Here is a 22,498-nt window from a genome sequence, read left to right on the forward strand (position 1 = left end):
TTGGGGTTCATCAACACAACAAAAACTATATATAAGCTGACAGAATCTTGCAAAATATACTACATTCCTATCTCCTGTCATCCTATCCCCTATAAAACCTAGCAGAACACTTGCATAATCAAAATGAGTTTGATTTATAAGAGCATACCCGATTTGCTGACTCAGAATGGGAATACCATCAAAGTTGGAGCATTTATTTGCGAATGCCTTGGTGATGCAGTCAAATAAATAACTCCATTCCTTTCTGATATGTGAACTTTTCAATTGACCCAACTTTCTCAAGCTTTGCTCATAGCCCAAATTGGCCATAAGCTGCTGTAAACCAGGCTCCTCCACTGTTGAGAATGTACAGTCTTCAGGTAAATGGAGAGCTTTACGAACAGTCGATTTAGTAACCACATACTCAACATCTCCTGATGTGAAAATTATGCTTGGAGAACTAGCAGCACCACCATCATCATATAACCCAGTTCGCCAGAACGTCAGCACTTGTTTGCCAGAAATAGATTGAGGTTGAGTCAGAGCATACCCAATCTTACTATGAGTTAAGAAATCTTGTACAAAATGAGGTTCTGAAGGAGCTTCACTCTTAGTGAGAATGGCAGCATAGTTGTTGGGGACAAACTTTGCTCCATTAAAGATTATATCCTTGGGTGCCATTGAGAATATGTGAGAAGTTAGAATGCCTGAAAAGTGTTTGATAAAATGTCTGTATAGTAAACCGTCAGAAAATATGAGAGAATAAGAAAAAAAGAGAGAGTAAATAGAATAGAAATGTAAATAAAAGATTTGAAAATATTTTATCTCTTTTACTTAGAAAGCCCACGTGACAACAGTTATTGAGAAGTGGAACAGACGTTACACCTGTTAGCCATGCAGCATTTAAGACAAAAGTTAATGGGCACGAGAAATAAGTAATGATTACTATGCACATGCAGTTTTTCAAAAAAAAAAAACGGTTCCCACTAAACAAATGATTATTACTGTCTTTATCTCACTTAAACCAATATTCTGATAAAATATAACCGTTCAAGTATTGACTTAAAAATAAATCAAGGAAATATATACTACCACGTCAGCATCAGGACTTGATTATTATCAGGATTTAAAAGTCATCAGAATATGGCTCCTTTACTCAAAAAGTGAATGTTTATTTCTGTAATTCTTCACACAAATACTGATATGGTTTCAACAGAACTTAATCATCAGAACTTCTATCAGAACTTGTCCTCAGAATTTATGCAACTGACACTTAAACTATTCATCTAAAATAATATTGATCACCACAGTAATTTTCATCATTCATATGGAGTGTAAGTGTGTGCATTAAGCTAAATATCAGACAAAGAGTAAAGTCTAATTCACTTCAGTACATCTTAGAAATAAGGCATAACTAAGAACTTTGCTCAAAATCTGTCATTAGTCTGAAGTCCACTACAGAATGAGTTCATGCATGAGTCCACCTCAACTGTTTTGTGCTCATTTTATGCATCTTTTGAAATTCCTTTTTACAGTGGCTTCTCAGTGTAAGTGAGTCACAACTGCTTATCAGAATTTATACTATTATCAGAGTATTTCTCCAGTAATCAGAGAATGTGAAAAGTCACCAAGAAAATGGTATTTTGCTTTTATAATGCATATTACTTAATACCAACAATGCACTTGGGTCTTCCCTTCCACATACATTTTTCTCTAGATCTCAAAGGAGTACCTGATATTTATTTATTTTCTTTACTTTTTCTTTTGATAAGTGAGGCTTATCAGCACTTAGTACATCCATAAGATTTACTAACATCAGAACTTAACAGGTAAAAAGCATTATTCTAGTTTTTGACTTAGTAAAAAGATACACAAAGTAAACCTAACCAAGCTCAATATCAGAATCTGCTTGTGTTTAAAATATTTCCACATAAACAATTACTTCAAACATGGGATCTTTAGTATATTAGAGACTACTAGGTCAACATCTAGCACAGTTATCCTTATTAGATTGAATAGTCACAGAAACATTCATATCACTATCAGAGTTTAGAAATTCACATCAGACAACAATCAGCACTTAGGTAAATTTCAATTTAAGCACAAATTACATAAAGAGAGTAATATCTGTAAATACTGATCATAAAGTCTGATGTATCAGAACATAAACTAAATAGATTTAGAGAAAGAATTTGAAACCATTCCAAGTTCATTTACCAATCTTGTAAAAGTAGCTTCACACAGTGGTTTTGTGAAAATATCTGCTAGTTGTTGATCTGTTGGAACAAAATGCAATTCCACTATACCTTCCATCACATGTTCCCTTATGAAATGGTACCTAATGCTGATGTGCTTTGTCATTGAGTGTTAAACTGGATTACTTGTCATAGCAATAACACTTTGATTATCACAGTAAATAGGAATTTTAGAAAATTCTAACCCATAATCCAGTAACTGATTCTTCATCCAAAGAATCTGTACACAATAGCTTCCTGTAACAATGTACTCTGCCTCGGCAGTTGATGTGAAAATTGACTTTTGTTTCTTGCTAAACCAAGAAACTAATCCGCCTCCAAGAAATTGGCAGCTTCCACTTGTGCTTTTCCTGTCAATTTTGCACCCTACAAAATCTGCTTCTGAGTAACCTATTAGCTTAAAGTCTGATTCCCTAGGATACCACAATCCCAGATCAGCTGTACCCTTAAGGTACTTGAAAATTCTTTTCACAGCTGTTAAGTGAGGTTCTTTTGGATCTGCTTGAAATCTTGCACAAAGACAGATAGCATACATAATATCAAGTCTACATGCAGTTAGATAGAGTAGTGAGCCAATCATACCTCTATAATCAGTAATATCTACTGATGTACCAGTATCCTTATCCAATTTTGTTGCAGTGGCCATATGAGTGGATGCACTTGAACAGTCTTGCATTCCAAATTTCTTCAACAAATTTCTGGTGTACTTAGATTGATAAATAAAAGTTCCTTCTTCATTCTGCTTGACTTGAAGGCCCAGAAAATAGCTAAGTTCTCCCATCATACTCATTTAATATCTTGACGGCATTAGCTTGGAAAACCTTTTACAAAGTCTGTCATTTGTAGAACCAAAAATGATATCATCAACATATATCTACACCAAAAGTAATTCCTTTCCATGGTTGAGATAGAATAAAGTTTTATCAATAGTCCCTCTGTTAAATCCACTTTCCAGAAGAAACTGAGCTAATATCTCATACCATGCTCTTGGAGCTTGCTTGAGGCCATAAAGCGCTTTATCAAGTCTGTAGACATGATTAGGAAATTTTGAATCTACAAAACCTGGAGGTTGTTCAACATATACTTCTTCCAATTCTCCATTAAGAAAACACTTTTTACATCCATTTAAAATACTGTAAACTTTTTGTGAGCAGCATAAGCCAAAAATATCCTTATGGCTTCCAATCTAGCAACTGGTGCAAATGTTTCATCATAATCAATTCCCTCATGTTGAGAGTATCCTTTTGCAACCAGCCTTGCTTTATTTCTTGTAATTATGCCACCACTATCAGTTTTGTTTCTGAACACCCATTTTGTACCAACAACTGATCTATTCTTTGGTCTTGGCACTAGGGTCCAGACTTTATTTCTTTCAAATTCAGTTAACTCTTCCTGCATTGCTTGCACCCAATCAGCATCTTGAAGAGCTTCTTCCACTTTCTTTGGTTCAGCCTGAGAAAGAAAAGAATGATAGAGACATTCATTTGATGTTGTTATTCTAGTTCTAATACCTGCATCTCCAATAATCAAGTCATGTGTATGTGCTTTAGTCCACTTCCTTGCAGATGGAAGGTTATCTCTAGAACTGGATGCTCCCCCATGATCCATGCTGTCTCCATCAACAGTTTTTGATGCTCCCCCTGAAATTATGCTCTCTGAGTTGGATCCTTCAGAATTTGAGTTTCCAGAATTATCAGAACTTGGCCCATCAGAACTTGATGAATCGGAATTTGAGTTTCTAGAATTATCAGAACTTGGCCCATCAGAAATTGATGAATCAGAGCTTGAAGAGCATGTTCTAGGTTCTGATGCTTCTTGAGATGTGGTTGGATCTTCAATATGCCCCCCTGCATAGTTGCATTTTCCTTTGGCGTAGTCACCACAGTTTCAATAACATCAGAGTTTAACCCATCAGAGTTTGCAGTATCAAGATTTAGACTATCAGAATTTACAGAATCAGAATTTAAAGCTTCATTCTCAAATCTCAGCTGATCATGATCATTGAAATCTTCAAGTCTAGTAATCTTCTTATCATCAAAAGAGACATTGATAGATTCCATGACAACCCTTGTTCTTAAATTGTAGACTCTGAAGGCTTTTGTGGAAAGTGGATATCCAACAAAAATTCCTTCATCAGCTTTTAGATCAAATTTGGATAGTTGTTCAGGATGAGTCTTAAGAACAAAACACTTGCATCCAAATACATAATAGTACTTCAGATTTGGCTTTTTTTTCTTCACCATCTCATATGGTGTCTTTCCATGCTTGTTGATAAGTGTTGCATTCTGAGTAAAACAAACAGTCTGCACAGCTTCATCCCAAAAGTAGGTTGGTAATTTTGCTTCATCAAGCATAGTTCGTGCAACTTCAATAAGAGTTCTATTCTTTCTTTCAACAACTCTATTTTGCTGTGGAGTTCCAGCATCAGAAAATTCCTGCTTTATTCCATGGTCTTTGCAGAACTCTTCCATAATCATATTTTTGAACTCAGTGCCATTATCACTTCTTATAATTTTCACAGAATCTTTGACCAACTTATCCAGTTGTTTGACATGATCAATCAAGATAGATGCAGATTCACTTTTTATGTGTAAAAAATACATCCATGTGTATCTGGTAAACTCATCTACTATGACCATAACATATTTCTTTTTGCAATAGACATGACATTCACTGGATCAAATAGATCAACATGTAGTAGGTGATAAGGCTCAAGAATTGAAGATTCAGTCTTGCTCTTGAATGAAGATTTTCTTTGTTTTGCCTTTTGACATGAATCACAAAGGCCATCAGGAGCAAATACTGATTTTGGCAGTCCTCTCACAAGATCTTTCTTGACTAGTTCATTTATATTATTAAAATTTAAATGAGAGAGTTTCTTGTGCCAATCCCAGCTTTATTCAATTGATGCTCTACTTAACAGACAGATTGCAGAACCATCAGAACTTGTTGAAAGCCTGGCTTCATAAATGTTACCATGCCTGTATCCCTTTAGAACAACTTTGCCTGTAGATTTGCTTACAACTTCACAGTGTTCTTCAAAGAAATCCACATGATAACCTCTTTCACAGATTTGACTAACACTCAGCAGATTGTGTTTAAGTCCTGAGACTAGAGTTACTTTTTCAATGATGACATTCCCAAGATTGATATTGCCATATCCCAGAGTTTTTCCCATGTTGCCATCTCCATAAAAAACTCCTGGGCCAGCTTTCTCCACAAAGTCTGATAGCAGGGCTTTATTTCCAGTCATATGTCCTGAACATCTACTGTCCAGAACTAGGATGTTTTTCCTGTTGCCCTGCAATCACAAAGACCACTAATGATTAGTTTTAAGGACCCAGACTTGCTTGCATCCTTTGACCTTATTAAGTTTGTTAACATTTGCAGCGGATTTAACATCAGAGTTTATGTTAACATTTTTCTTATCAGAATTTACAGTATCAAACTTTGCATCAGAACTTACACTAGAAGGAATAATGCTAACTTTCTTCAAAGAAGGTTTTATTTGATAATAATCATAGTACAAACTATGATATTCCTTACAAGTATAAATGGAATGCCATAAACTACCACAATGAAAATAAGGATTTTGTGGTTTAAACCTAACAGACTGACTCTTAACTCCTGATTTAGGAGGTAAAGAATTTATATCCTTATTCTTCCTGCAAAAAGAAGCAAGATAGTTAGTGTTTCCACAGTTATTGCATTTCTTTCTAGGAGCATTAGGAATAGACTTATAATTATTGCTTTTATTCACACCTTCCTTTCCATTCCTATTTTTCCTAGGTGGCTTTACGTTGTTTACATTCTTAATCTCTTTCAGCTTATACTTAAGCTGCTTCCTTGTCATTAAGCCTATGTTAACTTCAGCTGGTTTGTCCTGTTTTAATTTGTCAGAAGTTGACTCTGCCTTAACTTCTGTATCATTATCTTTCATCCTTTCAGAATCAGACTTTACAGTTTTAGCTACAAACTTAACAGGATTTATCTTTGGCTTATTAGTCTGTTTAACAAAAATTGGCTTAATTTGTTTAGTTCATGTTTCACTTTTATCATCTCCATAACCTAAGCCCTCTTTCCAGTTTCCACTACTTAGTAAATTTAGAGTTGTTATGCCAGAGTTAGTCCAAGTCCTGATAATCTCTCTTTCCTTTTCTAACTCAGTTTTTAGAGATTAATTCAATTTTAACACTTCATCTCTAACATAAAAAGCATCATCTCTTTTTTTCTGAGTTTGATGGAACATAACTAACTCTTTTTCTAAATAGTCATTCCTTTTCTTAAAAGCCAGATTTTCAGAAGTTAACCTATCACATGTTAAAGTCTGATCTCTATAGCTAGTGAATATGGTTTTAAGATAAGATCTCAACTCAGTAATATCATCAGTATGAAAAGCATAAGTTGTTTGAGGTACCTTTAACTCAGCAGCTTCAGAACTGCTATCAGCATTTGCCATCAAGGCATAGTCCACCTCATGTTCAGAATCTGAAGTGTCTGTCCAGCTTTTCTTCTTTGTGACAAATGCCTTGCCTTTGTCACCTTTTCCTTTCTTGCAATCAGGAGATATGTGGCCTTTCTCACCACAATTGTAGCATTTAACATTTGAGTAATCTCCTCTGTCAGACTTTCCTGCTCTGCCTTCAGATTTTTTGAATCCCTTCTTATCAGAACTTCCACTTTTCCTGGAAAATTTCTTTCCCCTTCTGAATTTTCTGTAGGCTATCTTTGTGATACCCTTCACCATAAGAGCACACAATTTTATCATCTCTTCATCAGCATCCATCTCAGATAGACTTTTAGTTTCTGAATCCTCATCACTATCAGAACTTGATGACGCAGTATCAGACTTTGTGATGAGAGCCTCTCCTTTGCCTGAGACAGCCACTTTGGGGGATTCCTCCTCAGCCTTAAGAGCAACTGTTCTTGACTTTCTCCCATGTCTCTTGCTTCTTTGATCCATCTCAAGTTCATGAGTTTTGAGCATACCATAAATTTCATCAAGAGTAGTTTCATCAAGAGCATAGTTGTCTGTTATAGTAGTTGCCTTCAAGTCCCAACTTTCAGGAAGAGCTAAAAGGAATTTAAGATTAGTATCTTCAAGATCATATTCCTTATCCACCAGTGACAGATCATTCAAGAGTTTGACAAATCTGTCATATAAACCAGTTAATGACTCATCAGGTTTTGAGTCAAAGTGCTCATACTCTTGAGTGAGTATAGTCCTCATGTTCTTCTTAATTGAATCAGTTCCCTGGCATCTTGTCTCCAAGACATCCCATATCTCCTTTGCAGTCTTGCAGTTAATTACCCTGTTTGACATGACATTATCAATGACACTATGCAGCAAATGCCTTATCTTTGCATCATTGGCAATAGATGAGATATCTTCAGCTGTATATTCACTTTTCTCCTTTGGTACAGTCATTGCTGGCTGAACTGCAACTACAACAGAGAGCTTGGTTGGCTTATGTGGTCCTTCATTAATTCTGTCAAGGTATTCTGGATCTGTAGCTTCCAAAAATATAGTCATCCTCACTTTCCATATGGGATACTCAGAAGGTTTCAGTATGGGAACCCTAATAGTCTTATATCGATTATGAATTTGAGTCTTTGGAGTTTTTTCAGTTTTGGTGGGCTTGGTTGGAGTTTTTTCTTCTTCAGACATGATTGTTTTGGATCTTTACTGTATATGTGTTAACAAATAGGCTTTGATACCACTTGTTAGGTCACACACACTATAGAAGGGGTTGAATACAGTGTATACTACAATCAAATTGAATTAAGGACACAAGTATGAAACACAAAATAATCTTATTAATGAAACAGTATTACAATGGAACTCTCTCAGTGATGAACAAATATCACAAGAGCTGCTAGGGTTACAATGAATAATATTCTCGATTATGATAACACATATAGTGTAAACCCTATGCTGTGTTTATATAGACACACAATTACAAGATAATCTTCTAATTGATATCGAATATAAGTCTGCATCCTAAAATTTATCAATTAGTTATCTTTTCCTCCAAGTCTTCTATTCTTCATAGAATTCTTATCCATGCATATCTCTTCTTGTGTTTGTCTTAATCTTCTTTCCTTCAATCAACCGTCTTCCTTATCTGAATGTCTTCTTAAGTCCTGATATTATCTCCTGATAAATATCTTCTGATATCTTAAGTTCTGATAACTTAAGTTCTGATATCTTAAGTTCTAACTTCAGTATAAGTACTGATTTCCAGTTAAGTCCTGATTTGTCCGGTTAGTCAAGATCTAAAAAGTAAATACAAATCATTATTAGACATGACATCACAAATATATCTAACAAGATTAAAGTCATAAGAAGTCATAAGAGTCAGAATATAGCAAAGGCCCAAGGTAGAACTTCATATTTTTTCCAAGGCACACAATTGGTGCCAAGGTGTGCATTCGGTAAGTTAAGTAGCGTGCATTGCATTTCTGAGTTATTTGAAGTGAGGCATAAGTGTGTCTTACTAAGTTTAGGTTGAGTTGAGGTTTGTAAAGGAGGATTAGGAGTATTGGTCATGATAATTATATGTTATATGGTTAATTGCTTAAGTGACTAAGGTCGTAAATAGAGTCTAGGTGTGTACTATTAATTAACTGTACTATTTCCATGCCATTTTTTGCTATGTGTTATGTGGTTTATGTGATGCATATATTAATTGTAATTAGTAAAATTTAAGTGTATATATGTATATGTGTAAATGTGTATATATATGTATATATATTTATAGTATACACGGAAGGGTAGTTAGCAAGAGTTGTGAGGAGGATACTATTCATTATAGGTTCAAGTAGGAGGCCAGGAAAGGAGCCCATAGTCGATTCCATACAAGTACTCAGTAAGCGTAGTCCAGGCAAGTGAACTCTCAACTTACCTCTATAATTTTGTTCTTGTGATTAAATACCCTATGAATGCATGACCATAGTTTTAATCGAATTAAACAGTCCCTGACATCACCTAATGATTAGATCTTGGATTAGTTAATCACTTTCATACTTGAATTAATCCCTTTTCATCATATCTTACCTCGTACCCATGTGAATACCCTACAATAGTTCTTTAATGTATCAAGCGAATCCTAAGACCCTCATCAATTAGAATCATTTCTTTTGGAAACCCAAACACTAATAATATCCTCTCATTTGAACTTTGACAATACCAACCATTGTTATCTTGTCCATGATCAAGAACCCCTATGAAATTTAAATGAATTATTAATATGAATTGGATGGTATGTTCTGATAAGACTGAGTCGCCAGTCACTATTAAAACCTTAGTAGCAGGGAGCCTAATGGTTTTATATGGCCAATGTGTGCCAAGGATCCTCAATAGTTGTGAACAACTTGTTATGTGGTTCGGAGCTTTGATGTGGGCTGATCACCCCTCATCGCTCATAGCGCCGTGAGATTTCCAATTCCATTCACTTATTAAAAACTTGTTCTTTTATTTGAAATTTCATATTGTTGATAATCTTCTATTATCATTTTATTGAGTATATGATGCATTGTTATTCACTGTTATTCACTTACTGAACGTTTTGCTCATTAATATTGTTATTGATGTTATCCCTTCAGTGAAACCCGAAGATGGTTCATTTCAAGTAAACCACGTGTAAGACTTCTAGGGACTCGGGGTATGCCTACCGTCAGATGTTGGAGCAGGTAGGGAACTAGTAGTTCCCAAAGGGTTATAAACCTTGGGTTTAAAAATTTGGTAGTAATTTGACTTAAGATATTTTTGGTCTGTAATAATAAAGATGTTTGATGTTGTTCAAACTCAATCCTGTGGATTCGGGGATTGTGGTTAAGGGTTGTAGCTTTAAAATTCTATCTTTTGTAGTACTTTACTATTTAATTAATATTATGCATATTTCCTCTAGTTAGTAGTGTGGGTCTGTCACAATTTTTGGTATCAGATCCATAGGTTTGAGTCACTGAACAACATAGTTTAAATGAATATAAGATAGGAATTTAGAGGATAGGATGAACTTAGATCATTTGGGTTTTGGGACGTTAGAATCTATAGGTTTTCTGACCCTTTTATTTGTAACCGCGTATATATATATAACTGTTTGGCAGGCATCATCCTCATCGACTCCCGGATTCCTTTCTACTGTGCCATTCCCTCTTTACGAGCATATGGTAATGATGGTTGATCGACTAGAAGGCGAGAACGCGAATCTTCTACGTAGGGTGGACCAGTTGTACCGCGAGAACTTTGATGATGAGCCCAACCAACCCCGACTAATAGCCAGACTTGAGGAGATTATCCAGATGGCTGAGGATCGATTGGCATTGATGATTCCACACCGTGAGAGAGAGAGAATCAGATCACTCTTACCGCCATTGCTGACGAGCTCCACCAAGTAATTAGCCGTCTCCGTGCCCCTATTCCCCCACCACCATCCTCTTAGACTATCATATAGTTTACCTATCTTAGCATCGTTGTTGATTAGTACTTTGATTTCCATTTGTACCTTGTACCCGGATTGTTTCGGGAAGACTTTATTTGCACTTTATTTCCTGTTCATACTTTATTCGCACTTTTCATTCAAACTAATGTTAAATTCGCAGTTTGATTATCTCTATAACATTGCCATCTCATTACCATGCTATATACTTGCTTAGATAGAATTTTGTTGTTTAAATTCTGTTGATCCCTTTAGAACTTGATCATGTTTAATCTTTCCCTAAGATATCCCTTGAATAAGACCTCATTACTTGATATTTACCCTTATTATAACTTGTGTATGCAAATTTGAACTGTGACTAAACCTTTCTTGTCTACATTTAGAATCATGCCTCCTCGTAGAACTCGCAACACCAATACCGGGGATCATGAAGATCCACCACCCAACTTGGCTCAACTCATGCAAATACTACACCAACAATCTGTTACCCTTGCTCAACAACAACAACTCCTTCAGCAACAACTTCAACAACAACCATCTCCACCACCACCAACCCCTACAACTTTCAAATCATTCCAAGCTGTGAAACCACCGGAGTTCTGTGGAACTCAAGACCCTGTAGAAGCCCAATCTTGGCTTAAAGAGATGGAGAAAGATTTCATGCTAGCTGTTGTAAGGGAAGAAATGAAGGTCGATTATGCGTCTTATTTTTTGAAAGGCGAATCGAACTATTGGTGGGAGTCAGCCCGTGCCTTAGAAGAAGAAGTTATCACTTGGGATAGATTCAAGAAGAGTTTCTTCGACAAGTATTTCCAGAGGTATATGAAGACTCAAATGGAATTGAAGTTCTTTGAATTGAAACAAGAAGGAATGACTGTAGGAGAGTACGAGAAGAAATTCACCAAATTGGCTAGGTTTGTTGGAGATTACGTGGACACGGATGAAAAGATAGCGAAGAGATTTCAACAAGGATTGAAGCCTTTGCTACGAAGAATAATGGATGCTTTTGAATTGGCCACATATGCTGAAGTGGTCCAGAAGGCGATGGTAATCGAAGGAGAAAGTGATCAAAACTTGAAGGAGAAAGAGAGTAAGAAAAGAAAGTTTGGAAACAATAGTGATGGATCGGCTCAAGGGAGCAAAAGTGGAAGGAATTTCAAGAAGTTTGGATCCAGAACCAAGGAGGACCCCGAAGCTTTAAGAAGGGTGATAATAAGAGTCAGAAGAATAGGATTCAAGGGCCAATTGGTCAAAGATCCCAGCAAGCAACAAATCTGGAGTGTAAATTCTGCAACAAGAGACACATGGGTAACTGCAATAAGGCTGACATCGTTTGTTACAAGTGCAATTCAAAAGGTTATTATGTGAATGAGTGCCGGAACCCGTAACCTCTTGTTACATGCTTCAAGTGTGGAAATACTCGTCACATGTTGAGGGATTGCAAGACCCCCGAAAATAACAAGTTGATGCAATTGACGGTCGCCCCTTACAATCAAGCAATGGCATCTTCTGTTCCAATTCTTCAACTACCTTCAAATCAACCTTCTGAATCTGCAACTCCAGTGTTTCCTCCCTCCTATCCTGCTCAGGCCCGAACATTCAACATGAATATCAAGGATGCTGTTCAGAGTTCTGAAGTTGTGGCAGGTACACTTTCTATCAACAACATCAATGCTAAAGTGCTATTTGATTCCGGAGCTACTAGATCTTTTATATTTGAATCTTTTGTTGGCAAGTTGAATTGTGAAATTGAACCGTTAGTTGAACCTCTATCTATCATTTTGGCTAATTAAGAACAAGTATCCGTTAAAAGTATATGCCCTCGGTGTAAAGTAGAGATTTCAGGCTATAGTTTCCCTGCATCCCTTATACCTTTTCAACTAGAAGAATTTGACGTTATATTAGGAATGGATCGGTTATCAGAGCATGATGCTCAAATAGATTGTTAGAAGAAGAAAGTGATTCTTAAGTCTCCTCAAGGAAAGAAAGTAGAGTTTAAAAGACAGAAATGAGTTAAAAAATTTTTTTGACAATGATTCAAGCTAAGAATTTGTTAAGACAAGTGTGTGAAGGGTATTTGGCTCATGTAATTGATAGATCTAAGAAGATGCTGAATATAGAAAGTATCCTAATAGTTAGCAAATTTTCCGATGTATTTTTGGACGAACTTCCTGGATTGCCACTTGACCGTCAAATTGATTTTTCTATCGACTTAGCACCCGACGTGGAACCTGTATCGAAGGCACCTTATCGTATGGCGCCAGTAGAAATGAAAGAATTGGACAAGCAACTACAAGAGTTATTGGATAAAGGAGTTATAAGGCAGAGTGTATCTCCGTGGGGTACTCCAGTTCTGTTTATAAAAAAGAAAGATGGAAGTATGAGACTGTGCATCGACTATAGAGAGTTGAACAAATTGACAATTAAGAATAGGTAACCTTTACCTCGTATTGATAATTTGTTTGATCAACTTAAGGGAACAGCTTACTTCTCGAAGATTGACTTACGATCGGGATATCATAAATTGAAGATTAAGCCGGAAGACATACCAAAGACTGCTTTCAGAACCAGATACGGACATTATGAGTTTCTAGTTATGGCATTCGGATTGACAAATATGCCAGCCGCTTTTATGGATTTGATGAACCGAGTATTCAAGGAGTATTTGGATAAGTTTGTCATTGTGTTTATCGATGACATTCTAATATACTCAAAGACCGAGGAAGAACATGCTAAACATCTAAGAATAGCTTTGAAGACTTTAAGAAGGAAAAGTTATATGCCAATTTTTCGAAGTGTGAATTCTGGTTGCGAGAAGTTCAGTTTCTAGGGCATATTGTTAGAATTGAAGGTATTCGAGTTGATCCAACAAAGATAGAAGCTGTAATGAATTGGGAAAGGCCGAAGACCCTGAATGAAGTTAGAAGTTTCATGGGATTAGCCGGTTATTAATGAAGATTTGTTAAGGATTTCTCAAGGATTACAGTACCATTGACAAAATTGACCCGAAGGAATGAAAAGTTTGAATGGACGGAGAGTTGTGAAAAGAGTTTTCAAGAATTAAAGCAGAAGTTAGTCACCGCTCCAGTATTATCCCTGTCATATGATCAAGGAGACTTTGTAATATTCAGTGATGCGTCACACAAAGGATTGGGTTGTGATTTAATGCAACATGGGAAGGTGATAGCCTACGTGTCAAGACAACTTAAGCTTTACGAGCAAAGGTACCAAACTCATGACTTGGAATTGGCTGTAATTGTATTTGCTTTGAAGCTGTGGAGACATTACTTATATGGAGAGAAATGTGAGATATATACGGATCACAAGAGCCTGAAGTATATTTTCACTCAAAAGGAATTAAACACGAGGCAATGAAGATGGTTGGAGTTGATTAAGGACTACGATTGCACGATCAAATATCATTCTGGGAAAGCGAATGTAGTAACAGATGCTTTAATTCGCAAGGAGAGATTGAATGTGTTGACTATGGCCCAAGAGTTATCAAAGGAATTTGAGAAGATGGGAATTAAGATTCGAGCTCCAAGTGCGCCTACATAAATGATTTATACGATGACTTTCAAACCAGAATTGATAGGAAAGATTAAGAAGTGTCAAGAAGAAGTGATGAATCAGAAGATGAATGAGTTGACCAGAGAAGATATTTGCACTCAAAAAGACAACCAAGGAATTCTAAGATTCTCCTCAAGAATTTGGATACCAAATGTGGAAGAATTGAAGAATAAGATTTTGAAGGATGCTCACAACTCAGAATTTTCTATTCACCCGGGAAGCAAAAAAATGTACCAAGATTTGAAATAACACTTTTAGTGGTCGGATATGAAGAAGGAGATTGCTCAATGGATTAGTAGATGCTACACTTGTCAAAGGGTAAAAGCTGAACATCAAAGACCGAGTGGACTAATTTAACCCTTAGAGATACCTAAATGGAAGTGGGAGCACATTGCAACGGACTTTATAGTTGGATTACCAAGGACAAAATCTAATCACAATGCTATTTGGGTAATAATTGATCGATTGACTAAGTCGGCATATTTTCTACCGACCAACGAGAGATTCTCAATGGACAAGCTGATCCATATGTATTTAAAGGAAATTGTTACTCGCCATGGAGTTCCAGTATCTATTATATCGGATAGAGACCCTCGTTACAACTCCAGATTTTGGAAGCAATTCCAAGAATATTTGGGAACTCGACTTAAGATGAGCACTTCCTATCGCCCACAGACGGATGGACAACGTGAGCGCACGATTCAGACTATAGAAGACATGCTGAGATCTTGTGCTTTGGACTTCAAATGAAATTGGGATGAACATTTGCCTTTGGTAGAGTTTTCCTATAACAATAATTTTCATGCCAGTACTGGAATGCCCCCGTATGAAGCTCTTTATGGAAGGAAGTGTAGATCACCCATATATTAGGATGAAGTTGGAGAGCGAAAGGTAATTGGCCCCGAACTGATTCAACAAATGAAAGAAGCGATAGATTTGATTCGAAATCGATTGATCGCGGCTCAGGATAGACAACAGAAGTATGATGATCCACGCAGAAAGGACGTAGAGTATGAAATAGGAGAAACCGTTCTATTTAAAGTGTCACCCTGGAAGGGGATAGCTAGATTTGGAAAGAAAGGAAAGTTGAGTCCAAGATTTGTCGGACCTTTTGAGATTTTGGGTGAAATTGGAAAAGTGGCGTACGAGTTGGCCTTACCGCCTCAAATGCAGCACATTCACAACATTTTTCACGTATCATTGCTTAAAAAGTTTAACCCCGAAACCAAATATATCATAGAGAATGAACCGGTGGAGATTGAGCCAGATTTGTCTTCTGTCGAGCAGCCGGTTAGCATTCTAGATAGAAAGGATAAAGTGTTAAGGAATAATATAGTTCCTTTAGTTAAAGTTTTATGGAGAAATCCCAAAGTTGAAGATTTAACATGGGAATTAGAAAGTGATATGTTAGATAAGTATCCTCATCTGTTTGCTTAGATTCTGGGGACAGAATCCTTTAAGGGGGAAGGTTGTAATGCCTGTAAATAATTGATATGAATGTAATATAATATTATATTTTCTTCTATATAATTTTTTTTGTATTAGATGTCAGAATTATGTGAATTCAATGTGTTCGTATACATTCTTCGTTGTGTGGAATTGCGAACATTGTTAGATTATTTATAAGCATACGCAAGCAAATTTCGTTACGCGATTAAATAATATTTGAGTTATTGCGATTAGATAATAAGTGTAATAGTTACGATTAGACGATAGATTATTATTCGGCTTAGAATTAAAATACTTGTATTTTCTTATGTGGCTTAGAATTTTTAATTATATTTATTATGGCTTGTTAAATAGGGTATTTATCTTAAAAAATTCTTTTAAAAATATATTCTTGTTCAAAATTTTTGAAATCAATTTTATAAAACTTCTAAAATCTCATAGTATTTATGGTATTAATTTTGTGATTTATGGAGTTATATTTTATTTATTAAAATTTATTCTTTTTAATCATACTTTTATTAATTATTGAATTACTAGTATACCCTTGCATGTATTTTAGCTTATAATAGGGTCCAAGGCTAAGATCGTCAATTCCAATCCCACTAACTTGCTAGTTTACCTCTTTAACCTTGCATGCATTTTTGTCACTACTAGCAAGAGGGACATTTATGTACATTCCCCATTCTACTACCATTTTAATCTAACTAAAGAGACAAAAACCAAGTGAGTGCGCTCATTTTTATCACACATCCATCCAAACATCTCACCCTCTCCTCTCCTCTCTCCCTCTCGGCCGAACTCACCCCCACCCCTACTCTTTCCATTTTCTTCACTTTCTCTTCATTTTATTTCACTTCTCAAGATAGTCAAGCCAAGATATTTATCATTTAGTGGAGTAGCATCATTTTAAGATGAGTTTTGTGTGTGCATGTTGGTAAAGCCGAAGTTGAGACCTTGGTTCTTATGAACTCAAGGTTGCAACCATGGTGGCTTATAGAAATAAGCAAGATGTGATCTTGGAGAGGTGTTACACTTCTATTTTGTCAAGTCATAATCTTTTTCCTAAACATTTGGCAATGATTTCCTTAGAGCCGAATGTTTAGAGTGTTGATCTTGAGTAGTTTTTATAAAAATGACTATGCATGTTATTTTTTAAAGTCTTGTTCTTCAAAAATGTTGTTTATCAAGATTAAACTCTTGCATGCTATTTTTCCTTCAAGATTCCTTAAGTTTAGTACTTGCAAGTTGATTTTAGCACTTGCATGTTGGATATAGTGCTTGCATGTCGAATTACAAGTGATTTTCAAAGTAGAAACCTTATTTGTTGATTTTGTGCTTTGGTACTTGTCTTGTGTGAGATGCATGCTATGGTCTTTGTTATAAAAATGCTAGATTAAGTATTCCATGATGATAAGTGATTATATTCAGTAGATATCAAGTGATTATTTTGGATATATGGTTCGGATTATTGCTTAAAACGCGAAGATATGATATTGCCAATATAGTTGTTCTTTTAACCTATTGATAATTGATTTTTGTGAATTACATGCCATGTTTCCTTTGATAAAATTTAAGTCTAGGTTATATATGATGAAATGAGCTTAAGGTCAGTAGGTGTCATGGAGTTACCATGCATGTTTACTTTGAATTTTTGCCTTAAAATGCTAAGTGATGGCTTATCTTGTGATATGTTACTTTGCTTGTTTTTATAAGTGAACTTCATGCTAAATAAATTATAAATGAACCCTATATGTTGTTAGTCAATAGGTGTTAATTTATTTTAAGGCTTTCTTTGGTTGGTTATTGATTGTTTTTAGAGTAATGTAGGGAGTTAAGGTGGAATGAGTCACTTGGTCATAGCTGGGCAGATTTTTGTACTATAAGTTTAGGTCATTTTAGGTGAGTTTTAGCAAAACCTTGGTAGGCCTGAGCTCAAGGGATTTGGGACTTGGTTCATACTTTAGTCCAATATCTTTAGATTGAATAAAAACTTGAATTTGGTTAGGCGCACACACACACAAACCCGAGAGCAGCTCAAAACATGGCAGATTTGAGTAAACTTGATTTTTGATTGATTATCATCATGTCATAGATTAGGCCTTCATGGGGTCTTGGTCTAAATAGATATAATGAAGTCTTAGGAAGCTTAACAAGTCATTAAAACCAATAATTGAATTAGATAAATGAGTTTTAAGTTGGTAAACTCAGGGCAGTGTGGTATTCAGGGGAGCCATTTTGTGTCAACTTCCACTTGAGGCCTAGGGAGGCCTGAGTGAGGCCTTTGAATCATTCCAACTTTTAGAGTCATTTAAGAGTCTTAATAACCCTTGAGAGTTATTTTCGAGTAAAGGCCCAAGGTGGAGATACCTTATTTCTACCAAAATACCTGAGAGTCGCCATTAGAGTTGCCTTTGGAAACTTTAGAGAGGTGCATTGCTTTTATGTGGCTTTTAAGCGAGGTCTTGACGTCAAACCAATTGCTAAAGTTAGATTAAAATCATAAGAAGTCATAGGAGTCTGAATATAGCAAAGGCCTAAGATAGAACTTCATATTTTTTCCAAGGCTCACAATTGGTGCCAAGGTGTGCATTCGGTAAGTTAAGTAGCGTGCATTGCATTTGTGAGTCATTTAAAGTGAGGCATAAGTGTGCCTTACTAAGTTTAGGTTGAGTTGAGGTTTGTAAAGGAGGATTAGGAGTATTGGACATGATAATTATATGTTATATGGTTAATTTCTTAAGTGACTAAGGTCGTAAATAGAGTCTAGGTGTGTACTATTAATTAAGTGTACTATTGCCATGCCATTTTTTGCTATGTGTTATGTGGTTCATGTGATGCATATATTACTTGTAATTAGTAAAATTTAAGTGTATATATATGTGTATATATGTATATATATGTATATATATTTATAGTATACGTGGAAGGGTAGTTAGAAAGAGTTGTGACAAGGATAATCTTCATTATAGGTTCAATTAGGAGGCCGGAAAGGAGCCCATAGTCACTTCCATACAAGTACTCAGTAAGCGTAGTCCAGGCAAGTGAACTGTCAACTTACCTCTATAATTCTGTTCTTGTGATTAAATACCCTGTGAATGCATGACCACAGTTTTAATCGAATTAAACAGTCCCTGACATCACCTAATGATTAGATCTTGGATTAGTTAATCGCTTTCATACTTGAATTGTTCCCTTTTCATCACATATTACCTCGTACCCATGTGAATACCCTACAATAGTTCTTTAATGTATCAAGCGAATCCTAAAACCCTCATAAATTAGAATGATTTCTTTTAGAAACCCAAACACAAATAATATTCTCTCATTTGAACTTTGACAATACCACCTCTTGTTATCTTGTCCTTGATCAAGAACCCCTTTAAAATTTAAATGAATTATTAATAGGAATTTGATGGCATGTTCTGATAAGACTGAGGCGCCAGTCACTGTTAAAACCTCAGTAGCAAGGAGCCTGATGGTTTTATATGGCCAATGTGTGCCGAGGATCTTTAATAGTTGTGAATCACTTGTTATGTGGTTCAGAGCTTTGATGTGGGCTGATCACCCCTCATCGTTCATAGCGTCATGAGATTTCCAATTCCATTCACTTATTAAAACTTGATCTTTTATTTGAAATTTCATAGTGTTGATTATCTTCTGTTATCGTTTTATTGAGTATATGATGCATTGTTATTCACTGTTATTAACTTGCTGAGTGTTTTGCTCATTAATATTGTTATTAATGTTATCCCTTCAGTGAAACCCGAAGATGGTTCGTTTCAAGTAAACCACGCGTAAGACTTCTGGGGACTCAGGGTATGCCTATCGTCAAATGTTGGAGCAGGTAGGGAACTAGTAGTTCCCTTAGGGTTATAAACCTTGTGTTTAAAAATTTGGTAGTAATTTGACTTGAGATATTTTTAGTCTGTAATAATAAAGATTTTAGATGTTGTTCAAACTCATACCTGTGGATTCGGGGATTGTGGTTAAAGGTTGTAGCTTTAATATTCTATCCTTTGTAGTACCTTATTGTATAATTAATATTATGCATATTTATGCTAGTTAGTAGTGTGGGTTCGTCACAAAATTGATATTTTTAAAGTTAAAATAGGTAAAAACTAAATAATTGTAGAACCTAAATAGGAAATTGTTGAATACAAGTTAGAATCCATACTTAAATTAGGGTTTAGGTATATGATTTAGCGACTAAAGGCCCTAAACCCTAAATTGTTGTTCCTGTTGTTTGTTTTGTTACAAATATTTCAAAAACAGAACGGGGCATTAATAAAACCTATAATATGTAAAATATATGAATCAGGGTCCGGACTTCAATTGGAAAATTTAAGTAACACTTTTAAAGTTTAAAGTTTTTAACAACAAAATATTTTTAACACTATTACTTCAATAAATTAAGTTAGTCCAATTTTTATTCTTAACATAGCATCAATTTCATTAATTTGGAAGATAACTCGATGATAAGTGGATTTTATATCCACTTGGAACGCTTTATTACGAGCTTAAATTGGTGTTTTGGACTCAAGTTGTTGGTATTTTGATGTATTTTTGTGTTATTGCATTTCAGGTATTAGATAAATAAAGAAAAGAGCTTTTAAAGGAAATATGATGAAAAGTGATCAGAATTTAAAGCCAAATCCATTGTGAAGTTGTAGAGAATCTCAATAGCTTCGCTTGGGCAGTTGAATCACCTAATTCTGACGAGTAGAACTCAAGTTATGGTCAAAACAAGATTCATCAGAATATTTTTCCAGTCAGTAGCTGAGCGCCCGCTCAGCAGAGCTGAGCGCCTGCTCAGGGTGCGGCTGGTCGCTGATTTCGCTGAAAAAACCATTTTTGAGTAGAATTTGACGATTTTAAGGGTCCAGGTCCACTAGGGGTGTATATATACTTAAAAAAAGGGTTTTCATCATCCGGGAAGATTGGGATACCAAGGAGAAGACCTAGAAGCACAGAACAACTCCGAAAAAGAAGATCTTGTTTTCAACTTGTGATTCTTTGAATTAGTTGTAACTTTGGATGCTCGTTTTCGTTCTTGTTGAACCTTGATCTCGTTTATTTGTACTTTGATTATTATTTAGTTTATTAAGACCTTGTTTTATACCATGCTTTCATTGGAACCCATGGTGACGATGAGTTCGATTATGAACTAATCGTTGTCATGGGGTTCTAGCGGATTTACTTATGAATTTTAGTTAAATTGTTTCGATATCTTGGTGTGTGGAGATTGATTGTTATCCCAGTATGGTTGTGCTTATTCGTCTTATGTGCGTAGCTAACATATAAGATAATGTGTTAATCTCTATTGAAGCGACAGTGAATATAGAGGTTTAGAACTTGCCATGCTAGCATAGGTTCATGTATTTGTTATACATGATTCGTAGGTAACTCTAACCGTTTTACTTTCCCTATGTAATCAAGATAGATAACTTGTGCTTAAATCGTTATGTTGTCAAATTCTATAGACATATAGGGTCTCAATATAATTGGTGCATATTCAGCTTCTATCTCTTTTGTGGATGTCTTGTAGAATGGTACTCGTGCAATGAAAGTTGGCGTTTATCAGTTTCGTGTTATCTGATTAGTGTCATCACCATCACATGCTAAGGTTAAGAACAATAAGGCTATTGAATGAAGTATTTAATTAAGTTAGGATCCCATGTTTGTCATATATAGTAATTCAACTTCAATTCTCTTAGTTAATGTTATTTAGTATAATCTCTTAGTTTAATAAAAACCCAATTTGTTATTTGTCTTAGCATTGAGCGATAACCATACATTGTTGCATAGGTGCATAAATTGAACTTAACCTAAACCAGTCTCTGTGGGAACGAATCTGATTTATATCTTATACTACTTGCGAACGCGTATACTTGCGTGAATATTAGCGCGTGTTTTTGCCCTAACAAGTTTTTGGCGCCGCTGCCGGGGACTCGGTGTTAATTTTTAGTTTATATTCTTGTCATCAGTGGTTGTTAAAGTTCAGTGACTCGGATTCTTTTACTTTCACGGTTTACTTGTTTGTGTTTCAGGTACTCATTACAATGGGAGATCCAGTAGCACGAACGCGAGCTTTGATGGATTTTTCTCAACCCAAGATCAATGACATTCGATCTAGCATTGTCCGGCCAGCTATCACAGCTAATACCTTTGAGATCAAGCCTGGCATAATTCAATGGGTGCAGAATTCAATCCAGTTTGGGGGTTCTCCAACGGAAGATCCCAATACACACATTAGGGATTTCATAGAGATCTGCGACACCTTCAGGTTCAATGGTGTTTCTGAAGATGCTGTGAAGATGAGACGGTTCCCATTCTCTCTAAGGGACAAGGCTAAGAGCTGGTTACACTCTCTACCAGCTGGTTCGATTACTACTTGGGAGGATCTTGCTCAGAAATTCCTTACTAAATTCTTCCCTATGGCGAAGACAGCTGCAATCAGAAACGCTATTACTCAATTTGCGCAGCAAACGGGAGAATCGCTTAGTGAAGCTTGGGAGCGCTACAAGGAGATGCTTAGGAAGTGTCCTCATCATGGAATTCCTGATTGGATGATCATCACTTGTTTTTACAATGGGTTGGGAGCACAGTCCAGACCCATGCTCCATGCAGCATCAGGCGGAGCATTATGGGCAAAGAGCTATAAGGAAGCTTATGATCTAATTGAACTGATGGCTGCTAATGAATATCAGTATCCAACCCAGAGATATCCACATGGCAAGGTAGCAGGAGTTCTTGAAGTGGATACAGCTATGGCTATCACTGCTCAACTAAAGGCGTTGTCTATGA

The 22,498-nt window shown here is 35.9% G+C and overlaps 1 non-coding gene across 1 annotated transcript; it reads right to left on the minus strand.

Annotated features, from left to right (window-relative positions):
• Window positions 1-22,143: 22,143 nt before the first annotated feature.
• Window positions 22,144-22,250, minus strand: LOC141670101 (small nucleolar RNA R71). The gene has a single exon (XR_012554348.1). It is a non-coding gene; the product is annotated as a small nucleolar RNA R71 (small nucleolar RNA).
• Window positions 22,251-22,498: the final 248 nt, after the last annotated feature.

The sequence above is a fragment of the Apium graveolens genome, chromosome 6 (genome assembly GCF_009905375.1).
Source record: "Apium graveolens cultivar Ventura chromosome 6, ASM990537v1, whole genome shotgun sequence".
NCBI classification, from domain to species: domain Eukaryota; kingdom Viridiplantae; phylum Streptophyta; class Magnoliopsida; order Apiales; family Apiaceae; genus Apium; species Apium graveolens.